The following is a 10,702-nucleotide window of genomic DNA, read 5'->3' on the forward strand; positions in this document are numbered from 1 at the left end:
AGGGAGCACAGTTAGTGCCCATAGGAATTCCTATACACTGTTGGAAAATGTGCCCTCCAAATTCTACAAATATGTTGTCGATGAGGAAATCAAGCATACTGATAATGTCTTTCTCGGTATAAAACACTTTAGCGTTAGTTCATTGTAGAGAGTCCCGCGCAATGGATTACTAGTCGCTTTTCGAATTTTGAGAACCCGTAAAGATTTTGTTGAACAGAAGTAACGATGTTCAGAGGGTCGTTGGTTTTCTTTTTTTTCGATAATATAAAAACGATTTTGCATCGTTTGGCTAATTTACATTTAGTTGAAATGAAGTGACAAAGAATCGACGTTTACATTTTAAAAGTCTACGGACCAATAAAACTGGGCAGATTCACTCTTTTGGTACTCCATGATATAGGTAGCCTTCAACGTCACGAAAGTAAATCTCGACATAGTTGCCAACAAACTGTACCGTTTCTTGAAAGACTTTGTTTTATTTTGCAGCAAACATAATGCGAATTTGTATGAAATGTGATAATAAAACCACTTCCTTTATTTTCTGTTCATTATCTACTCAGTGTCATTCAAAGACTTCAACGGGAACACTTTTACGGATAAAAACAGGTTTTGTACATGGTAGCAGTTTAAAAGAAGACGCATGGCCACGGGTGGAAAGAGGTGAGATAAATCAGAGATACATGGACTGTTAAAATCAGATTGCTATAGAAACAAGTTTGCAGGCAAATTCGCTTTTCTGGTAGAGCTTACTTATGACCCCCTTAAAAATTAGAATGCCAAGTAACAAATCGTACTTGTTTTCGTTTGTTCAGTTCATGAATTTATAAAGGAAAGCTGATAAATGATCTGCAAATTTGTTGATATTTGTAACAAGTATTTATGGAAATTTTAATTATTTCATTACTCTCGGTGAAATGAAAATCTTTGGCACTAATTTTTGAGCGATTTTCATCCCTTTTGAGCCACAGAGATAACATTTACTAATTATTTCTATCTTTCTGCATCTGTACTGAGTCTTCTTGCTTATTGACAGGCGGTGTATATTGTGTTTTAAACTGTGATTGTAAAGTTTTAGTATTTTATTGCAACGTTTGCGTGTTAATATTAAAAGCTATTTGGTATCGTTACATAACTTTTGACATGGGCTACGGCCGAATGGCTGTCATACGAACATTCAAGCTACTATGTCAAAGATGAAGGAACATTATTTTGAAGCAGTCTCTTTGATCATTGAAATTTTCGATGAAATATATTATAGAATCTCACCACATAACGACCAAAGGCAACGGTGTATATGAAGCAATGGTCTTCATCACTACCTGTTTATATAATTATGCGAAGCTATAGTTGGCTAACTGCCCACATAAACTGGTATGATCACATAAACTGATACGAGAGTAACCTCTAAACTCTATACGCAACATAAGACGAACAGTATATACGAAACTAAGAGCTCGGTAGAAAGATTTTTAGTAAATAGTTTATTTTGATAGTTGCGCATCATTCCTTTCCTTAATTTTGAATTATTCATTGTGATACAGTACAGCTGTAGGTACGCGCGCAAAATAACGAAGTTTAAAACAACGCATTGCGATCGATTGATTTTGTATGGGAATTTAAAGTGGAAGTTTGAGACTTACAGAATTGAATTATTGAAGGTACAGTTATATTTTAAGCTTTTTAAATACACGTTTTTGTACGCAGAGCTGTTCTGATCGTTAATGATGAATGGGGAACTGAAAAAGGCGGGATATCTACCGTACATCGCCAGATAGCAAGCATTGCAGTGAAAGCTGGTCTCGACGTTTATGTCACAGCTTTGAAAAAGAACGAGACAGATCGCAATGATGCAGAGGAGCTAGGGATAAAAGAAATTTTAACACCGGAAGTTGGACCTTACTATCCCGATGAAAAACCGCACCTGAATTGGTTGATACTCCACAAGTCGTATTTCCCTCACCTGAAGACAAAGATTCCGCATCTGGATTTCATCATCGGCCATGCACCCATCACACATAATGCAGCTGTAGCCATTAAACACGATGTCTTCAACAACGCCACATCATGTCTTTTCAACCACGTTATTCCAGAAGACACTGAAATGTACAAAGACACGGGCACTCCTCAAAGCGTCCAACGGAAAGAATCAGATCTCTTACATGCAGCAGCGACAGTAGATGTCATTTGCTCGGTTGGTCCACGAATGAAAGGTCATTACAGCAATAAATACCGTGCGCTCGACAACCCCTGTCATGAACACATCGAGTTCATACCACGACCAGATCAGAAATTTTTCGATATTAAGATGAAAGAAGTACAAGACTTGAAAAGATGTGTCTTTCGCGTGATTGCCGTCGGCAGAGTAAAGGGCGTTGAGAAGTTGAAAGGTTACGACTTAGTGGCACAAGCGATGGGTAACGTGGCAGAATCATTCCATGGTATGTTCCAACGACCGCCAATTTTAGTTATCCGTGGAATTCCACAGGATGAAAGTGACGAGAGCAGAGCGTTCTTCAAACGACATAACAAATCCCCATATCTCCAGGTTGTTATGTATCCATATGGAACACAGGACGACATTCGCATCGATTTCCAACAGAGTCATCTTTGTATCATGGCTTCTCGAAGTGAACCATTCGGACTGGTTGGACTAGAAGCTATGGCAACTGGCATACCGACCCTTGTCACGACAAATTCAGGCCTCGCTGAGTTTATCGAAACAGAAGACAACCTTTCAATACATGCTGAAAGTGTAGTGGTTGACGTAGGCTGTAATCCATCAGCAAACCAGAATGATATCCATCAGTGGGAAGAAGCAATCAAGAAAGTTCTTTGTAACTACAGCGTCGCCTTCAAGAGAGCCATGGCCATCAAAAAGATCTTGAATGAAAGCGAGGCTATTAAGAAGTCAGTCGAAAAGTTTAAGTCGGTGTTACTCGGACATAAGGGAGATTAGGAGTCTAGACAACTAATTGAAAATTCTAATATACTTGAGGCTGAGTTACGAAATTAAAAGTAAGCAGTATTGATATGACGACGAGACGAAAAATGGGTCGCTCAGTCGATATGAGCGTCACAGGTAAATGAAATATAAGGTAAATTCCCACAATTCTCTGCGGAGATCACTGCTAAACTCTACATTTATTATCATATCTCAACGTAGCAAACACGTCTTTATATAGTTTTTGTTCCAAGTGCTTTACGCCGAGTACTGCTTTGAATATATGATCATTTAAAACAGTAATTTGTTAGATAATTTTAGTAAATAATTAAGCATTTTCCTCAAGTGAATACAGTTTAATTTGTTAAAGATCTTACCGTGATATGAAATCAGGAGATAGACTCAAGACTGTTGAGCTATATTGCGCGTACAGATTAAATTTTTTGAGGCTCAAAGATGTACCTCTATACAACAATTCCAGAATGTTAACTTGTAAATCAGTATGTCGCTATTTTTTCAGCCAATTTTAAATTGTTCTCAGTTTAGTTATTAGTCTGCACACCACTTACAACAATTAAACATGTGCATATGCCAGGGACAACAAAAAAAAGATTTTCAAAAAAAAGGCAGCGTAAATTTGAAAGTGTGTTATTGAAAACATTGCATCATTTGACATGCATTTCGCTACTTTTCGTCGACGCATGACTTCCATTGGTTGATAGCTCAGCTGATGGATAGAATTGTCCCCGAGGCTGTCTTTCGCCCATTAAAGCGATGTATTTCTTTGCTCTGATAAAGTATGAGTGCGACTATGAGTAGACGAAGCATTTCCTCTGAGGCACGAAAACAGAGATATTCAACAAATTTGTCGGGCTCTGTTCAATTTCTTACTTACATAGTTTCCATGCGCATGTTCAATGACAAGTATTCGAATTCAGAAAAGAAGAGAGAGAAAATGAAAGTCTTTCACTTGTTCGGCCAATTGAGACACTGATTAATCAAAGTTGCTGACACAACCATTGTGCAAAATCGTTGCAGCAACTGCAAATTTCCAAAAAGGGGATAAGAGACAATAATAAACGCAATAATACACGGACACAAACTATGCGGTTACAATTATCAAAGGAATGTGGCTCTTGCCATAAAACAAAGAAGTGATTCAACTCTTTCTAAAGAGTTCTGCAGTATTCTCGGCAAATCCTGCTATACATAGCGTTAACCCTGGATAATCAATTAGTCAGGATCATATTCTATCATATCAATTAGGAAGGATCATATTCTAGACATATCATCGTTATGATTTTATTCCATTTTGGGACTTAACCGTTTTTCATACAGGATTTGTTAATATGGTGCCAAATGCAAGTGTAATCGATGTATGGTCTTACGTTTGTCGGCTTTCTAACAATGTTAACATGAAATTGAGGAATCGATCATTTGAAGAGCGAGACTGCTAGTATGAAATAAAAAACTATGTAGATACTATTATTTACCTACATCAAGTGCTATTGTATAAAGACAAGTAGTGTTCATGCTGTAGCTTGAACATGGGTGCACCAAATATGGCATATTTGGTCATAAAATGTCAATGAATGCAGTGTTTCCTTGCTTGAGTAATCGTCTGTACAGAAAAGTATCTAACAAGAGAGTGAATACCCCAAAATGCAAATTCTTGAGACCACGATTTACATCATTAACATATGCTGCTCAAAGAGTTTACCATTGGTTGAGAATCCGGATGCCACACCATAAATCTGTAATTTGGATATATCTTAATGTGGAAAGATCGGATTTTACATGGAGGACAGTTTCGGCTTCCTCAACTGACTCAGCGTTTTGTTCATACACCAACAAAATGTATATCGGGTTGTATGGTTTACCAACTGATAAGGTTCGAAAACTAAAAGACAGAGAGAATAATCTTTTGTGCATTATAAGATAATGTGTGACAGTACATAGGGCAATGATCTTTATCTTTGTGAACGTGCGCTCAACCAGCTGAAATAGCTTTTCATATGCAAATCAGCGGAGGGTAATTAACGGTGCTATTGTTTAAACAGCATTTCAAAGAAAGGGATTCTATAGTACCATTGTTTTCATCAACTCTTCATGCAATTTCATGAAGTACTTAACCTCAAAAATGTCATAGATATTCATGTTCAAAGCATTGAACAGCAAGTGCCGTCCGGCACTTGCCAATGCTGATCGGAAATCCTGAGTGCCGGACGGGTCCGTCCAGCGCCGACCGGCGTGGGGAGAACCCTGCATGTATGCCAGAATATATATGATAATGAGTGGTGTTGATGGGGAAAGTCACTGTTTTTATAGACACCTTCCTTCTCATAAACTTATTCCAAAAGCTTCGATAAAAGGGAAAATAGCGTGGAACTACAAATGAGTGCAAAAAGTTTTCTATCAGAACGAGTCTAAATTTTAGGAAGTCAGGAGGGCATGCACATAACGGTTGTTCAAAACGAGAAAGAGTTTGAATGGCCTAATCGGCTACAAAGGTCAGTATTTATCTTTGTTGATCAGGGTAAAGTTCTGACAAATATGGCGGTTACCTATTCCGCAGGACTTGTCATAGAATGTTTACCAATATTGTCAATAAGGGACTGGTCAGTTTCTTCGGCCTGGGGGGGGGGGGCCGGTGGATTATTTTTTGCCGACGTCAAAAAGTGGCTGACCCCCCCTATTCCAAATTTTGAAAACAGGGTGACCCCCCCGCACGCGACAACTGTAATATGTAATAATATAATACTGTAATATATATATATATATATATATATATATATATATATATATATATATATATATGTTATTTTTTACATACATTTATATTTTAAGTCATTCTGTGTTTTAATGAAATTGTTGGCATGTCAGTTGTAAGATAGGAATTTCAAAGTGTCAATCTTAAAGTTTGAATACAGTACATTTTGAATGAGCTGTGAATGTATTTCACACTTTCTATGCTTAACAGACGTCCTGAACTGTTGTACAGAAATGGATGTCAATCATTAATATCAAACAGGAAAAAGCAGTAAATCAAAACTTTGATGGGTGTTAAGACTTGCCAGCCATCCAATTAAATCTCCTGAGGAACAATAGAGAGGCATTTTAGCCAATGTGTGCAGAGTCTGAGATGACCTTTTCTTGTAACATTGATATTTGTGCATGTTGCTTTCTCATACTGAATTCTCATAGAGAGAACAGAAAAGTATCAGGAATTTGTCATGCTTTCATATGAAATGCAGATTTCATAATAGTACACTTTCACTTAGCAAACATCAAGATATCTCTGGCATATATCTCTGATTTATTAAAGTATGGCGCCCGAAGGGCGCGGAGAAAAATATGAAACATCCTGATATCTCTGATATATATGTCTTGTATATTAAAGTAATGCACAGGAAGGGTGTGCTGAAAAATGTCTGATATATTAAAGTAATGCGCTTGAAGAGCACGCTGAAAAATATTGAACATACATATATCTCTGATATATGTATGCCTGATATGTTAAAGTTGGGCTTGCTGAAAAATATGTCTGATTATTAAAGTTACGCGCCCGAAGGGCGCGCCGAAAAATGCAACTGGATGAAATTTGTGGCTGACACGATGCATTTTAGGCAATGATGAGCCTGTGTCGAAATTCAAAAACACACTGACCCCCCCTATTGGGCATTTCAAAAACATGGTGACCCCCCCTATCACCAAAGTCAAAAACAGGGTGACCCCACCCCATGAATCCACCGGCCCCCCCCCCCCAGGCGAAGAAACTGACCAGTCCCTAAGTCGAGATTTCATGTGGATAGGCAGTACGGAGGGCTTGAAAATGAACACAAGAGGTCAACGATGTGGTGCAATTTCACAGCAAAACTTCCGTATTGTGAAGTTTACCTAACTCACAAAATATGACTATCTGGTTGCTTACACTGTTAACGTTGGCCAACAGTGCGACGGCCAATTTGACCCCATCCTTTTTGCTCAGGAAGCTTCCATATATGGGCCGAGTTCTACGAAATGGATGTTTTACAGGGGGTGGTATTTGGGGATTTCCCCAGTTATGATCGAAATAACGCTGGATCTGTACAGATATACACTCAGTTAAAGGTAACCTGTTGTAATTATCATCGCTATTTTGTACCAAGTACAAAGTACATTGCAGAATGGTATACACCATTATCATCACAGTGGGTTTTGGGGGCGTAGTTGTGTTCGCCGAAGGCTGTGATCGAAACCTAGATCGGCATTTTCTGTCTATCTAGATTTCATTTTCTCTTCAAGAATCACTATCCCCTATTAATGGATTCCATAAACAGACTTTCAATATTCTGAAGTTAATGGTAGGGTTCGCGCTTCTTTTTGAACGGCTTCATATCGTTAGTATTAGTGGAAGGCAGCTTCGATCGTCTACTTATATACAACACCCCCCCCCTCCCCGAAGTCGGACATGTTTGCCATTTGCCAAAAAGCAGCGCCAGCCTCAGGGGAGTGCCTACATACATTGTGGTTTCGCCCAATAATGAACAACAAACACATAAGCTATATTTTAGATAATGCAATCGTCGCTCAGAGGCGGAAATGGTTCACATCGCGTATACTATGTCAATAGTTGGTGTATAGGGCCTACATTTCAAGAACTAGACTACACATGAAAGATGTCACTTTGGGTCAATCTTGACGGGTGTAGTATGATAGCAGTGTTAACTATAGAGGGCTCAGGTCATAATTCTCTTATCGAAACCAGTTGGTATTGTGTTTGCAGGTAATATTTCCTTATCGATGCTTTTCGAGAGTCAGAGCACCAACCGAAATGCTTTGGCTAAATCTTGCTTCAATATTTGTGGCTATGGTATTGAGTGAAAGATACGTTGTCTCTTCGACTAGTAGTGCTTCACATAGCTCACAGGATAAGTTGCTTGAGAAAGAAGAGGAAAGGTAGGTATAAGCAGGTACTTGTTTACCTTTCTCACTATACGCCTACTTTTGTAACCTATGGAGTTTCATCGCACAGTAAATTTCGGTTAATGCGGTGGACGCGGAGTACACTAAGTTAGGGTGTTGTTCAGGCGTTATGGACGCCTTTTGACCTTTTACCCGGCACCATTTTTATGAGAAAACAAGACCAGACTCACTATTAGTTTCAAAAAGTGTACATCCCACGATCAGTCAAGAAGTGAACGATGGCTAATAAAACTGTGAATTAAACTGAAATGATTTTCCTGAAGTACAATTTCTGCACGTACACTGCACTGCGCCCGTTGAATTTCCCGTTGAATTTCTGCTCTCATACCACAGTTACGAGTGTTTCGATACATAGCGGCCGCCGCGTGGTATGCATAGAATAATAGCTCTATGCATACCACGCGGCGGCCGCTATGTCTCGAAACACTCGTAACTGTGTCTCATACGCTTAGCCATAGACCCTAAATAAGGCCTAGCGCACGCGGTGAACGTGTTCCTAATCTGCATGTGACGCAGTGTACGATAGAGCATTCTCAAAACGCTATATTCTCGACTTTCTTAGTTTGTAAAATTCGACTGTGAAAAAGATGCATGATCATGTAGTGATGAACAGAAATCTGGGATTTGTGTCCTCGTACGTCGTACGCTTGAAATTTTCCTCTACACTTTACGATGAACTTTGGCACCGTATAATTCCAGATGTTCACAACTGTGTTTGTAATAGACATTGGCGAAAATGAACGTATCTTGCAGAATTTGATCTTGTATTTTGAACGATAATAATGGCTAATTGTTGATTTGTAATTATATCATATAATTATTATTGTAGGCTTTCATGGAGGCTCCGAGGTCCCCTAGTGATAGAGTGTGCATTTTGGCATCTAGAGCTGTAGTTTTCATCGCTAATATTAATAATGTACAGTCACCACTTATTATGAACATACATGCCATCACTACACAGCGATGGTATGGATAAAGATGACAAGAAATTAACTGGAATTAGGAGAAGGTTAAATTAAGTTAACAATGGTGACATGTGAACAGTGCATTACTAGTTTGTTAATCCATAAACACTTTTTGTAGTAAGTCCGTGAACAGCTTTTTCTACCGAAAACACATTGCTTAATGTCACTCAATACAGGATAAGGTTTCCTTATATTATCAATATTCCCAAGACTTGAAAACTGTGTAGCTACATAAGTAAAAATATACTTTTAATTGTAAAGTATTTTGAGGTTAACATGTCATAAAAGATGCCATACTTATCAGGATAATAATAATAACATTATTATTCTTTGATTGAAACCTAAAAAAATCGATACCGACTTCCAATAACAAGTTTCATGGTCATTAAAACAGCTCTAACTTGTTATGACAATCGACTTCAATGTGAAACTGTGAAGCACTGCTTCAAAAGGTTACGAACTAAATGAGCAATTTTTCTATCTTCTCTCATGCCTGGTTTTCGACAGTAATTGTCGACCGTTATGAATCATTTATAAAAAATCAATGGTCCTTCCAATAGATAACTTTTCATGTGCCATAATATTTAACTTAAAAGTCAAGGACAAACAACGAGTATATGGGTGGGTACTGTTACAGAGATTGTAGTGGTGTCTTCAGACGTAGCAGTAACAAAATCAATTGTAATAATGACAGCAACAACATCGACAATAACAACACTACAACGAAGACAGCAACAACAACAACAATAATAATAAGAATAAGAATAAGAATATAAAATGTTTTAATTACATGCATTTTGATGACTTACCCCGAAAATATTAAAACAAACTTGTTAATTGGAATCAAGGTCAGCCTACTACTCTTCCCAAAAGCGAGCTTGCAAACTTGATTTATTCATGTCTCTCTTCGCGATTACATGTACTCACCTTTTTTGTATGTATTTGGAATAGATAAGACTTAGCTAACATGAGCCATATCATTCAATACACGAGCACACTATAAAGGTTGCAACCCAAACTTGTTCAATCATTGCTTGTATGTATTTCATCAACAGGACAGTTCTCATCGTGAACGATGAATGGGGGACAGCAAAAGGCGGGATATCTACCGTAAACCGCCTGATAGCGAGCATTTTAGTGCAAGCAGGTTTTGACGTGTACGTCACAGCCTTGCAAGCAGATGAGGCGGACAAAAAAACGCTAGAGAAGTTGGGATCAAAAAGATTTTGACGCCAGAAGTCGGTCGCTCTATTCGTAATAAGACACCTGATTTAGATTGGCTAATACACCATCAGCATTTCTTCAGTTATCTGAGAAAAGAGATCCCGAAGCTTACTTTCATAATTGGACACGCCCCGATAACACATGAAGCAGCGTTGGAAACTACCGCCCGTCCTCCCGTCCGAGAATGGTAACTTTTCAGTCGGACGGGAGGAAAATTGTACTTCCACGTCCGTATGTCGGGCTCTCGATAGTAGCCCATACGGCATACCCAGTAATCTCATCGATCAGCTGCTTATAAAGGAATATAAAGGAAAATGAGGGCAACTCCACACATCGGCTCTACCAAGATTGTTCAGTATTACGATATGGTGAATAAGAGGATCATTGCATTTATTTTGTGTGGAATACATGGCGAGACACCGGTGAATCGATAGTGCTTTGACCCTAGTCATGTGATCTGGGTCCCCGGTAAACCGGTTTGTTGATTGAGTGATTCGTCTTAACGGTGTTTCGGAACCAAAAATGGGGTTCCTTCATCAGTCGCTCTCTTGTTTTGTATCCCATCCGCTTGGTTGTGTGATGAAGTCATCTTCGTCCTCGAGGAGGA

This window comes from Ptychodera flava, chromosome 8, assembly GCF_041260155.1.
Source record: "Ptychodera flava strain L36383 chromosome 8, AS_Pfla_20210202, whole genome shotgun sequence".
Lineage (NCBI taxonomy): Eukaryota > Metazoa > Hemichordata > Enteropneusta > Ptychoderidae > Ptychodera > Ptychodera flava.